The sequence below is a fragment of the Zalophus californianus genome, chromosome 2, assembly GCF_009762305.2.
Source record: "Zalophus californianus isolate mZalCal1 chromosome 2, mZalCal1.pri.v2, whole genome shotgun sequence".
Taxonomy (NCBI): Eukaryota; Metazoa; Chordata; class Mammalia; order Carnivora; family Otariidae; genus Zalophus; species Zalophus californianus.
Window position 1 is genome coordinate 43,953,402 of NC_045596.1, and position 14,199 is coordinate 43,967,600.

Here is a 14,199-nt window from a genome sequence, read left to right on the forward strand (position 1 = left end):
TGGTTTGTGGATGTTGAACCACCCTTGCAGCCCAGGAATAAATCCCACTTGGTCATGGTTAATAACCATTTTAATGTACTGTTAGATCCTACTGGCTAGTGTCTTAGTGAGAATTTTGGCATCCATGTTCATCAGGGATATTGGTTTGTAATTCTCCTTTTTGGTGGGGTCTTTGTCTGGTTTTGGGGTCGAGGTAATGCTGGACTCATAGACAGGATTTAGAAGTTTTCCTTCCATTTCTATTTTTTAGAACAGTTTCAGAAGAATAGGTATTAATTCTTCTTTAAATGTTTGGTAGAATTCCTCTGGGAAGCCATTCTGGCCCTGGACTGGTGTTTGTTGGGAGATTTTTGATTTCTGCTTCAATTTCCTTGCTGGTTATGGGTCTGTTCAGGTTTTTTTATTTCTTCCTGTTTCAGAAGGAAATTCCCCGCTGAGCAGGGAGCACAATGTGGGACTCAATCCGAGGATCCTGAGATAATGACCTGAGCTGAAGGCAGACACTTGACCAACTGAGCCCCCTAGGTGACCTGAGCCTCCATTTTTTATTGTATCTCATTAATAGCCTTTATATTTTGATTTGATTAGATTTTAGTTCTTTTATTTCTCCAGAAAGGAATTCTCTAGTGTCTTCTATGATTTTTTCAAGCCCAGCTAGTATCTTTATAGTCATTATTCTGAACTCTATTTCCAATATCTTACTCATATCCATACTGATTAGGTCCCTGTTAGTCAGTACTGCCTCTTGTTCTCTTTTTTGAGGTGAGTTTTTCTGTCCTGTCATTCTGTCCAGAGAAGAATAGATGAACAAGAGAACAAAACACTAAAATGGCAACAACGACCCCAGAGAAATATACACTAAACAAGTCAGAAGAGACCCAAAACCAGAAAAAAAAAAAAAAAAAAAGAGAGAGAGCGAGAGAGAATATAATCAGAAAGGTGAACAGAATACAGCAATACACTGGATCCTGTGTGTATTTTGGTCTGTTTGTTAGAAAATTAGATCCCAAATTTGTAAAGAAAGAAAAACTTACATATGTACAAAAATAAAATTAAATACAATGAAAGGATCGTGAGAAGAAAAACCATGAATTCTATATACTATTTTCCCCTAGTACTGGAGTTTTGCAGTTCTCTATGATTGGTAAACTTGGTCTTAGCAGGATATTCTTGCTGATCTTCTGGGGGAGGGGCCTGTTGCTCTGATTCTCAAGTGTCTTTGCCCCAAGTGGAACTGCACTGCCCTTGCCAGGGAGCCAAGTTAAGTAAGCAGCTCCGGATTGCTCTATGTGGCTTTTGTTCCCTGAAGGCTTTCCGTACTGCTTTAGAGGATGAGAATGAAAATGAAGGCCTCCCAATCTCCAGCCCCTGAACTACATGCTCTGGGGCCCCTCTCCTCATTGCACCCTCAGGGAAAAACAGCCAATCATTCCTGTCTCCCTGGTCTCTGGCTGCACTCTGTGCTCACCGGGCCTGTGACTGAGCATTTCTATCTCAGGCACATGACCCTGTTTGGAGTCTCCAAACCCTGCAGACTCCTGTGGCATGGGTGGGCGCATACCGGCACCATTCCTCCTTGGGGGTAAGGGGGAGCTTGCTGGTTCTGCTGCTTGCTGGGCCCCTGTTTGGAGAGTGGTCGCCTGACCTTCCCTCGGTTTGCGGTATATGGCAAACCCGAGCTGAGAGCCCACTCCTGGGCTTGCTGACTGCAGCCGGCTTTCCCACTCCAATGCCTGGGAGCTCTGCTGCACTCAGGCACCCCCAGTCTCCTGTGACCCTGAGGATCCTGAGACACACGATCCCACCTAGGAATCTGCCCTGCTTGCCACCTGAACACCTTTCAGACAGGGATGTCCCTCACTGAAGCCAACTTCTAAAAGTTCTGATTTTGTGCTCTGCTATTATATCAGTTTCCGGTAGCCAGCTGACAGAGGCTCCCTCCCCCCATGGTTTACCTTCCTATATACCTCCTGGTATTCACTTCTCCACACCTCCTACCTTGCAGAAAGTGGTCACTTTTCTATTTGTAGAGTTGTAGCTATTCTGTTCTTAGACCTCTGATTGAGTTCACAGGTGTTCAGAATGATTTGATAGCTGTCTAGCTAAATTTCTGGGACCAGACGAAACTGAGGGTCCCCTACTCCTCCACCATCTTGGACTATCCTCTCTTTGATCTTTTTGTTGATAAAGCATATCATTTGTTTTTAGTTGCTCCTAGATTTTTATTTTTATATTTTTTAAAGATTTTATTTATTTGAGAGAGAGCAGGAGAGTACAAGCAGGGGGAGTGGCAGAGGGAGCAGCAAAGGGAGAAGGAGAAGCAGGCTCCCCATAGGGCTCCATCCCAGGACCCTGGGATCATGACCTGAGCTGAAGGCAGACGCTTAATGACTGAGCCACCCAGGTGCCCCTAGTTGTTCCTAGATTTTTATACTGTATCAATCAGTGGCTGATTTGATAAATAACTCAATTGTAGCAATAGGTTAATAACAGTATGACAGGAAGAAAAGACACAGCCATTTTATATAGTCAGTGAGGACCAGAAAATGAAATCTATGCCTTTTATTGCAATTGAATAAGCAGATCACAGTGAAAATGGCATAAGTATCAATAAGATGAAAAATCAGTTGATTCCTAGATTCAAAGCTGGGTGCTTCTTGTAAGCCACTTCCTACCCTTTCATCAAATAAGTCAAAACATAAATAACTGCATGTACACACATACACATGTATATAATTATTTGTCTCTTTCATTTCACTATCATTCATCCAATTAATTCAATAAACATTTACTGAGTGTCTACCAAGTGCCAGGCCCTAGTGTGAGTAACAGGAGCCAGCAAGACACATCAGGTTTTTGGCCTGCAAAGCTGATAACCCAGAGGGAGCAAGACAGACAATGGCAAGAAAGCAAATAGATACACAAGATAATGTCAGAAAGTAATAAGCTCTCTGAAAGGTTTGATAAAATCATGGGAGGGACTGGGTGGAACGAGGTCATTTCGATGGGAGGGCCTCCCTGAAGAGGTGGTATGTGAGCCTGAGCTAGGAACAAAGAGAAAGGGCCTGCCAGCATAAAGTGTGTGGGAAGAACATCCAGGCAGAGCGAACAGTGAGTACAGTGGTGAGCCCAGAAACAAGAATCAACTAGCCAGTGAGCACGGAGTGGGCCAAGTAAGTGGGGGGTGAGGTTGGCAAGGGAGGCAGCTGCCAGATCATGCTGGGTTCTAGGGATTATTCTGAAGCTACATAAAAGGGTCAGAGCTTGGATCTTACATTTCAAAGTCCCTTTGTTCTCCCCCTTGCCACTCTGCTTCAGTGGGGAGCATGGGAGGGAAGAGCCACTCATCCACATAAAACACAGGCTGACTGAGCTCTGGAAGGCATGGAAGAGATGACCATGCCCCAACTCTCACTCTGCCTTCCTGGATGTGGCTGCTTCCTGGGGTTCTCTCGCTCTGATTTCTATGATTCCCATCTTGTCCAAGTCCTTAAAGTATGGTGGTCCATTCATGGACAAAAAAGTATTCCTCCCTTTGTTTCTTTTTAGCAAATACTTCTGTCCTTATATGAGAAGAGCAAACATTTTTAAAGGAAAAATTTACTAAATGTGAAGAGTAAAATAGATTTCTAAAGAACAGGTTTCTGAACACAAGATCCATCTATGCTCACTTACCCAGCCTCAATGAACTGGCACAGATCCTCAGATATCTTGCCCAGCTTTTCTTCTGACCCAAGTTCTACCTGTCATTTGGCATTGGGTAATGGGGACCTGTCTGGTTTCCTGATCCTGGAAGGTGGTCTAACTATTCAGTCTGTGTCATCCTGAGACAAGTTCCCAAAAGAGTTTAATTAAACTTTAATTATTTAGTAAAGGAAACTATTTCCTTCTAATATATAAAAGAAGAAATGCACCTACCCTTCAAGGTTTACTGTGGCGATAATAAATTAGATTAACTCCACAGACCTCTCAGGAAGATTGATCTCATTGCGTTATACTCAATTTTCATATTTATTGAGAAAACCTCTCCACCCCAGATGATGCAGTGACATGCAAACCCATCTGCTTCAAAGACCCTTGACTCAATAAAAATCAAAAACCATTAGGTTCCAGGGGAAGAAAAGGAAACATTCCATCTCATGATCCCAGACAAAGACCCGCTGCCACTGGAAAAGAAATAGGAAATCTTCCAACCCCCCACAGTCCAGGGGCATGCTCTCTACCACTAAGGAAGAGGGAGAAATACAGGCTTTCTGCTGTTGGAAAAGTGGAAGAAAACTTACTCAGGCCCAGGATCCTGCACTGATATAAAGCAAAGGTCTTCAGCTATTGGAGGTGAGGTGAGAAATTTGCTCCTACCAAAGTTCCTCACAAATACAAAGCAAAGTACCTTGCCATGAAAGGGCAGAAAGACTGAGAAAGCCTTAGCATGGAGGCCCAGGCACACAGCATGTATCCCTCACTGTAAACAGAGCAGGAGAACTGAGGAAACCCATGTCCCCATCAGAACTATTGCACTAAGCAACAAGCAGTATCAGTATGCCACTTTGTGGGGAGTAGGGAAATAAGAGCATGAAGAGAAAACTTTGTGGCACAAGTGTGCAGGGCCCACTGAAGGCTGAGGGTGGAGCAGGAAAATTAAGAAAAACCGTTTTTTCATGCCAGGTTATATACCAAGTACAAGCATCAGTCCTCTTCTGATGGAAGAATTTGAAGTCTATGTTGTACTTAAGGTAAGCAGAGCAATAATAAACCCAGCTAAACTACTGACTAACCTGACAGAAGAGGAAAACATGTCCATTTCCAGAGGCAACTACTTTTGACCTTAGTGTCTGATGTTGTTTTACACATTTCTGACATTCAATTAAAAAATAAGAGATGCAAAAAGCAACTAACCCAGTCATTGTCAAGAGCTAAAGCAGCCAAAAGAGGTAGAAACAGCTGTTGAAACTAACAGAGACTTAAATAATTATGATTAGTATGTTAAATCCCTAGTAGAAACAATAGACCGCTTGAATGATAGATGGAGAATTTTAGAAAAGAGATGGAATATATATATAAAACAATCAAATAGAAATTCTAGAAATATGAGGTACCTGGGTGGCTCAGTTGGTTAAACATCCAACTCTTGATTTCAGCTCAGGTCATGATCTCAGAGTTGTGATATTGAGCCCTGTGTCTGGCTCCTTGCTGAGCATGGACCCTGCTTAAGACTGTCTCTCTCCTTCTCCCTCTACTCCTCCACCCATTAGTCATGCACACACATGCTCTTCTCTAAAAAAAAAAAAGAAAGAAAGAAAGAAAGAAAGAAAGAAAGAAAGAAAGAAAAAAATTCTAGAAATAAAAAAAAGCACAACAACAGAATTGAAGAATTCTCTCAATAGACTTATATGCAACAGGATGTAACAGAGAAAAGGATCAATGAACTTGAAAATAAATCAGCAGAAATTATCCCAACTGAAACACAAAGTGAAAACAAAGTGGGGGAAAAACAAACAACAATAACAAAAATAATAAAAACCCAAACATCTAAGAATTTGGGGGAAAATATCAAATGGTTTAATATGGATGTAATTGGCACACCAGAAGGAGAAGGAAGAGAGAACAGTTCAATAGAAATATCTGAAGGGATAATGGCTGAGAATTTTTCCGAGATTAATAACAACAACAAACACAAATCCAAAAAGTTCAGAAGAATCCCAAGTGAGAAAAATTGGGAAAAAAATATATCTGATCATATTACAGTCAAACTGCTGAAAACCAAAGGGGGAAAAAAATCTTGAACTGAGGAAGAAAAAAAAAGCATTACATACAGAGAACAGAGATATGAATGACAGCAGGCTGTCAGAAACTATGTAAGCCAAAATACAATATAGAAATGTCTTTAAAATGCTTAAAGAAACAAATAACAATAACAAAAGTCAACCCAGAATTCCAGAATTTTCTATCCAGTGAAATATATTTCAAAATGAGCGTGAGAAGTGGGACTTCTGGAATGATGGAGTAAGGAGCTCAACGGACTCTTTAGCAAAGCAATTCAACTAGTGAAAAATAATTTTTACTTATTTAAAGTCTCTAGAAATTGTCCTAAGGGCATAGAGTAAATGGAGAAACATTCATTCAAGAAAATCTACTAAATATCAGTAAAAATAGTAGTATTTGAACCATAACCTACTTCACTATTCCCCCAGCTCTTCATTACAGAAACTCTATTCGTGTGCAGCCAAGAAAATGGGAGTTTCATCTCCCTGCCAGCTCCCAGGCTGGGACTATAGTTTCAGGCCAAGATGGGCAGGGTGCAGATGTTTCTCATCTTTTCTAGGAAGCTCTATTCTAGGCAAGTTCAGCTAAGAGGATCAGGTCTCTCCTCCTCCACCCAGCCCTCTATTCACAAGGCAGAAGCTCTACCCCAGACACAAAAGGCCGAATGTGACTGGGGCCCCAATCACCACCACTCCAGCTCACTCATAGGGTGGAGGGTCTATGCCTGGAGGGGCAAGTTGAGAAGACCAGGGGCTGCCAACTCCTTCCCTCTCCTACCTCAGTGCATACTCATAGAGCAGGGGTGTCATTCCAGGGAAAGCATGTCCTCACATCCAAATATGGTAGAGTCGGGCAGGGGCTCTGCCCTGGAGGAAAGGCAGGCCATCGGGACAAAGAGCTTTGCAGCTCTGAGAAAACTGACTTTATTTGGAACTGACAGTGAAGAATTCCATGCCTAAGGGCATTGTTGAAAAACAATACAGATTTTAGGGGAGGGCAATTAAGAAGTGGCTGGCAGCTCCTTGATATAGAAAAACAGCAGAGCAGCTAGAAGTTTGATGGAGAGAATAAAGGAAAGAGGCAGTCGTCAAGAGGTGTCCTGGGTCAGAGTCAACTCTGGGGATCAGGAAGGCTGTGCAAATACACTCGGCTGCCCCCAGTCAGAGCCATCTGGACATGGGGCAATGTTGAAAGCACTCCCCAAGCTGGACACAGATTCATCAACACAGAAGAGAAGACTCACTGGCCCAAGGGGCTTAAATCCAACCTCTGACCAAACAGAATGAAAAATGAGCTGCTCTAAGGGGCAACTCCTAGGAAAACAGGCTTAAAAATAACATCACAGTCATCCTTGACAACCTGTGCATGCCAAAGTTTGCATCCCTGTAAGAGCAAATGCAATTAGAAATAAGAGGCTTAATTCTTCCTGTTGAAAACAAGGGAAGAGATTTCCCTTGCTTCTTTTTTCTCAGGTCATTTACTTTAGAAAACTTTTTTTTTTTTAAAGATTTTATTTATTTATTCGAGAGAGAGAGAATGAGAAATAGCACGAGAGGGAAGAGGGTCAGAGGGAGAGGCAGACTCCCTGCTGAGCAGGGAGCCCGACATGGGACTCGATCCCGGGACTCCAGGATCATGACCTGAGCCGAAGGCAGTCGCTTAACCAACTGAGCCACCCAGGCGCCCTACTTTAGAAAACTTTTAAGTGTAAGTATTTTCTCTTCTCTTTGAAAGGTATATAAATCCCTTTGGAGACTAAATCAGCCTTTTTTTCTCTGTGACCCAGTAATGTCTAGAAAGACCTGGGAGTCATCAAGGGAGAGACCACTCCTGTCTCCCAGTTTCTGGGGGAAGGTAGGAGTCTAAATTCAGTGGGGCCTTGTTCCAGGTTGCAAAACTACATCCTGTCATAAAGAGAAGTTTGTTTTCCTCCTGGATAAAGTCAACACAGATGGCCACTCCAATTACCAGGTAAAATGAGTATGAACTGTGTGTGTCAAAGGGGCTGCCGAGTCCTCTTACTTGACAAGACATTGTTTATCGAAAACATGCACATAATTTGTTGTATCTGCTTGGTTATACGTCAGGGTGAGATTTCTTTCAGTCTTTGCCATGTCTTAGCAGATTGCCTGTGATACACGTGACATTCTGGTTTAATGCTTATTCAATAACAAAACTGTTTTCTCTCTCTACTACATCTGTGGTGAGGTTTTCTGGGTTGGGAGAAGAGTTTGCTTTTAATTATATTTCCCCAGCACCTCACAGGAGCCATGAGGGTAGGAAGCTCCAAGCTACCAGCTCCGGGCTGAAAAGGTACAACAACAAAAGTTAACTCCCTGAACTCGAAGCCACATCCCCCCATTGGTAAAAGTTCAACCTCTAAGTGATTAAGAAGGCTTAAGCACAAACTTTGACCAACTTTGTTCTTTTTCAAGATTGTTTTGGCTATTCTGAGTCCTTGGAATCTCTCAAGGAGATTTTGAAAACAACCCTAAGCAAAGCACCTATATTAGGGGATGATCTTATAACCTCAAACCTAACAGGACATCAGCAAACACAGTTAGCACAGTAAATTTTAAAAGTTTTAAAAACTACTTGCTTTGCTTATGAATGAGAAAACATTTACTCTCCCAGGAAGCTCTCTCTTTCTTCACTGCCTGTTCAAACCTTTTCCATTCATTACAATTCAGGGCGCCTGGGTGGCTCAGTTGGTTGGGCGGCTGCCTTATGGCTCAGGTCATGATCCTGGAGTCCCTGGATCGAGTCCCGCATCAGGCTCCCTGCTCGGCGGGGAGTCTGCTTCTCCCTCTGACCCTTCCCCCCCCTCATGTGCTTTCTCTCTCTCCCATTCTCTCTCTCAAATAAATAAATAAAATCTTTAAAAAAAAAAAAGATTCAGTTCACATTCTATCTGACCACTCCAGGTCACATTACTGCCCTTCCCTAAACAGTTACTTATCTACCATTTATATGAGGCAACAGAGTACTTATTTACATGTGGTTTTATTCTCAAATTGTGGCAGCAAAATTCCTCAAGGGTAGAGACAATGTCATAATCTTTTTTTTTTTAATTCTTACCTGCTTTAATTTGAAACATCAATCTACATTTATTGGATTGAATACTACTCTTTAAAGTTTTTCTCACACCTTGAGATACATTTATACCTTAAATAAATTAAAGAAAAAATACATTTTCTTAGTTAGACAATCTATTATAATGTTGGGCACAATGGTATGCAACTGACATCTTTGTTAAATTTAATTAGGAGGTGAGGGGTTGCAGCCTAATATCCTGAACATTTTTCCTTGTGCCAGGCAAATGACCTTCGTGCTTTGCATGAAAAATTTTATGTAATTAAATGTAATAAAATATGAATCACATGTAAACATTATTACACATTTGGGAGGTGAAAATAAGATATTATTTTTATCAGCTTATAAATGTTGGTTAAACTGATTTAACTACGTAAGAGTCTATTCCTCAGAGTCCTAAATTGCTGTCCTGGCCCACCCCATCACCATAAAAATCTCAAACTTAAAATATTCAATATTTTTTATAATATTGCTAAGAATTTCTCCAATAATTTATAGTGATAATTATTTTTTAAATATGCTTACAAAAATTATCATAAGCATCTAAAAATGCTTTCATTTTATGCATTTAAATTATGCCATGGAATAAATAATAATTTACTGCAAAATAGTTATTTTATCTCTTTCTGTGGTGTCTTCCCTTGTACCTGAGAGTTTGCTTTATTCATATTAGATTCACATGACTGTCAAAATATTTAACTGTGGATGCCAGAAATATTTTTCAGATCAGGGCAAATAGAATTTTTTTTATTATTTTTCTACAAAAATAGTTACTGGAAAATATTTGCTAAAAATATTCATTGTGAAATGTGGTAGAATGATTTAATGTCGGAACCACAGCTTTAACTCAAATACCATTGGCATCAGTAAGTACATGAGTCATTAAGTGGAATACAAAAGGTATAGCACTTATCATTCTTGAATTATTAAAAAGATTTTAGAAAGATACAAATTTAAACAAAGTAGCTTATAGTATACTGGCATGCCTCATAATATTTGGCACATTGTAACAATTAAGTGGAAACTTTTTTTTAATTCACATTACTGTATGACTGTCAACATTTCCAATGGTGAGATTTAATGAGTGATGGGGATAAGTTACTTGTATGTTAGTCTTTTGTAACAGGCTCAACTATCACATATTTTAAATATTGACTCATGCATCTACCTGTCATCTGGGTCTCTGCCTTTACGTTCACATGGCATTCTCCCTGTGTGAGTGCCTGTCTCCAAATTTCCCTTTTCACAAGGACACCAGTCATATTGAATTAGGGCCCACTCTAATAATCTCATTTTAACTTGAATACCATTATAAAGACTCTATATCCAAATAAGGTCATATTCTGAGATACTGGGGGTTAGGACTTCAATGTATAAATTGGAGGGGACCACCATTCAACCAATAACACTAGGATTATTGCCACTAGTAAAGCTTTCTGGATTTCCCAAATATCCTTGAATTTCATAAATGTCTTTCATACCAAGTATCTTTCATGCCAAGTCTATAAAATATTTTCATTAGTAATACCTCTAATTAAAGATAAGTATCTTAATTCAATAAGTAAACAATGGAGATTTAGCATATCAATTCAAGGAGATAGGTATTAATCTAGTATAATTACTTTATGGGCACTAGTGGGGATAAATGCTCGTACAAGCTGTGGCATTGTGGAAAGACTTGTGGGCTGGAAGTTAGGAAATACAGAACCAGGTCCTAACTCTGACATTCACTCACCAAGGGACCATTTACCATCTACACTGCCACTGCCTCTTCTCATGGAGTTTATATGGTCTCTAAATTCCAGAACATTCTCTGATTCCTATTCTATTTGTACTGTTCTTTCCTATCTCCCCACACCAATATGAGCAACAGAGAGGTAATGACATAAACAGACAAGCAAATTTGCAGCATCCGCTGACAGACAGATTTTTAGAAGTGGAAGACTTTTATCTACTGCCCTCATTTAACAGACAAGAAAATGGAAGCCTCAGGAGGTTAAGTGACTAGTCCTAAGGCACTTATAACATCATTCCTAACTTGAATAACTTCAAAGGGGCAGCGGTCCTTAAATTGAATCCACAGACCTAGGGGTCCCCATGGATGAACTACAAACGTCTATATACCTCTTGAGAGTTTGTGTGCAAAACCTGGTGTGAATATGCATGTATATATTTCTTTCTTTTTTTTTTTTTTTTTTCTGTTGGAAGGAGTCCTTAGCCTTCACCAAATTCTCAAAAGGATCTACTTTGTTCAAATAAATCCTTAGCTCCTATGCCTTCAATGCTCGGCATATAAGAGGTAATTGGTAAACATTAGTTGACTTATGTATATTGAATTCTTAAGCAAGAAAAAGTTAATAACCACTGAAATAGAATAAAATAGAATACAGTCATTCTCTGGAAATGATCCTCACTGTCTCCTGTTCTCATAATGTTCTCATAATGCTCTACCTGTGTGAGTCTTTCATCGCCCTGCAGTTCCAAGTCCTAGATGAATTAGGCAATATGTGCTTGTCTACTAAACCAATTAAGAAAGATATTTAAATCACAATTTCATCTCCTTTAGGAAATATCCATTTTTTATTTAACTTTACTATTCTATTTAATTAACAAGGGTTTAATGGTGGTTAATAAATGATATATTAATTAATTTAGGGAATTACTTTATTTCAATTAATCTTAATTAATTAATTAATCTTAATTCAAATTTTTAAATGCCTGTAATTTTCATTGGTTCCATCAAGTAAGACATACTACATTCAATTAAATCTGAGTTACCTTACTTTGCCATTAGTCCAAGTACTAGAGAAAATCCCCAAAGTATTCAGGACATGGGCTGGAACAATTATCAAAACAGGACTTTGAAAAAGGCAGGGTAATGCCTTAGGCACAAGGCGTGTGGTATGATAAGCAGAGAGCAGCAACACCATAGATGAGTAAATATTTGACAAATCAATGAAAGAAAGAAGAAGTAGCTAGTGCTCCCAAAAGGACAGAAGACCCTCTTGAACAGGTGATAGGACATCCATCAGTGGATGATGGAGGGTGATGTAATGGTTGAATCTCCATCAGAAAGAGCATGTGGTATTGTGGGACATTAATAAATGGCACCAAGTTAATGATGATCAATGTGGACATCAAATGCAACTATCTGTATATAGTTATTAAACATTTCTTTTTGATGATTTATTACTAAGAACTTGCAAATATGGAAGCAACCCAAAGTTCCAGAATGGGGCCTCAAGACAGAAGAAGTGTAATACTCTGCAAGAAGCAGGCCAAGCCATTTGTGCCACAGATGTGTATGATAACGAATTACATTTTTCTTAAAAACCTACAAATGTTATTTGCAATAATTTATACTCTTCAGAAGCAATTATAAGTGATGATTCACTTTGTCAATGAAGATTAAAAGCTCTCTTCTTTACAAAATTAGGTCTTACTCATACTTGTTCCCCAATTCCAACAAAGAGTAGCTGCTTAAGAAATGACTGGATTTAGGGGCGCCTGGGTGGCTCAGTTGTTAAGCGTCTGCCTTCGGCTCAGGTCATGATCCCAGGGTCCTGGGATCGAGCCCCGCGTCGGGCTCCCTGCTCAGCAGGGAGCCTGCTTCTCCCTCTCCCACTCCCCCTGCTTGTATTCCCTCTCTCGCTGTGTCTCTCTCTGTCAAATAAATAAATAAAATCTTTAAAAAAAATGACTGGATTTACACTTATAAATTTATTTATACTTATTTATTTATATACTTATAAACACTCTTTATTAAATATACTTACTTATACTTTATTAAATATACTTATTTAATAAAGAGTGTTATTAAATATAATCAAGAAAGATCCTACAAAGTCATGCTATTCATCTGATCTCGCTTGCTAGACTACCCTGTATTACAGAGTGGATTTCTCATCTTAGAAATTTCCCAAAAGAGTAAATTATCAGTTTAACATCTAGGTACCATCTAAAAATTAAAGAAATTAACACAGGAATTCTAGGTACTCCCTTGGTGAGTGCCAAGACAATAAGGATCTTCCTGTCTTTATACCCCCCGGAACAAAGATTCTTGATATTTTAGAGAGAAAAGAATCAGACTTTCAATGAGACATCAAATTTAAACCATTTATCTTATCTGAAGCTGACATTTCTTTGTTGAGTGTTATTTTCCTAGCAGCTGAGAATGAAGTCTTGGCAGAAACTGTGGATGCTCAAATAAGGTATTTTGTTGTTGCAAATTCTATTTTAAACTTATTCACATTATGATCCATTCCTTAGGTGGAAGACAAGGCACTTCTTGAAATGATGTTGTAGAAGGATATTTAATAAAAAAAGAAATGCCTGTTTTAATTTTTTCTTTTTTATGGAATATTGAAAAATATTTTATGTAATTAACAAAAACAAATATAATATGGTAGATATAAATTGCAGAATTGGACTGCAATTCAGAAATACATTCCAGTATTTGTGCAACATTATTACACAGAAGTATTCTTACTTTCTAAACTTCTTCCAGCTACATCAAGAGTTGTCCTTGGTGGAAGAACAGTATGGAAATTTTTCAGGGTGGAAGAACCAGTCTTAATGACCAGGAACGTATGGATATTTCCTCATAGTTAATCCGAGCAATTGCCAACAACAACCCTAAAAAAAGACTATGGATAGCTGAGTATGAAAAAACGTGAGTTCTTAAATGCACCATCTTCTATATTAACATATAAAGATTATTTAACTTACAACTTCAAAAAGGAGTTGATACTACTGAATCATTTCAGGTCACTGGGTAACCTGTGGTCAGGTTCAACTAGCCCCCTAGCTCTAGAGTCAATCACAAATATGAAAGTCATTTAGAGTATTTAATCATCGATTGTAGCTCTCTGCCGGAATTTTAACTGAAAAAGTTAATGCTTCTGTAGTGTACTTACACATGTGATGAATACAAGGAAATGAGAATTTAAGCTGCCAGAGATGATAGTTTTCCGGGCCCTGAAAGAAAAGAGGGTGTGGAATTCAGAGACCACTGAGAAAATTTATTTATTCATATAAAAATTATGACTATTGTGTGCTAGGCTAAAGATAAAATGAGCAAGACAGAGATAAGTGCTAATTGTATGGCGTGATATATTTTCTCCCCACAGGTAATTTCTGAGCATCTTCTATGTATCAACATTGTAGATCTGGTGGTGGTGGGAGAGTGGGGGAGGGGGGACCCATAGTGCCTAGTCTTGAAAAGCAACAATAAAATCTATTTGCGGTAGAGATATTGAGGACACACAGCATTAAAAAAATGAAAGGAGACAACTACAAGATATTATTATTTTTTTTAAGATTTATTTATTTATTTCAGAGAGC

General features: G+C 39.1%; 1 protein-coding gene across 4 annotated transcripts in view; it reads right to left on the reverse strand.

The window, feature by feature from the left end:
• The window catches only part of PDCL2 (phosducin like 2), a 229,424-nt gene that overhangs the window by 137,585 nt on the left and 77,640 nt on the right, over positions 1–14,199 (reverse strand). For all 4 annotated transcript variants that reach the window (XM_027600744.1, XM_035725330.1, XM_027600742.1 and 1 more), the window contains one exon: positions 13,773–13,833. The gene's annotated coding sequence lies outside the window, so the exon portion shown is untranslated. The remainder of the gene's footprint in view (positions 1–13,772; positions 13,834–14,199) is intronic.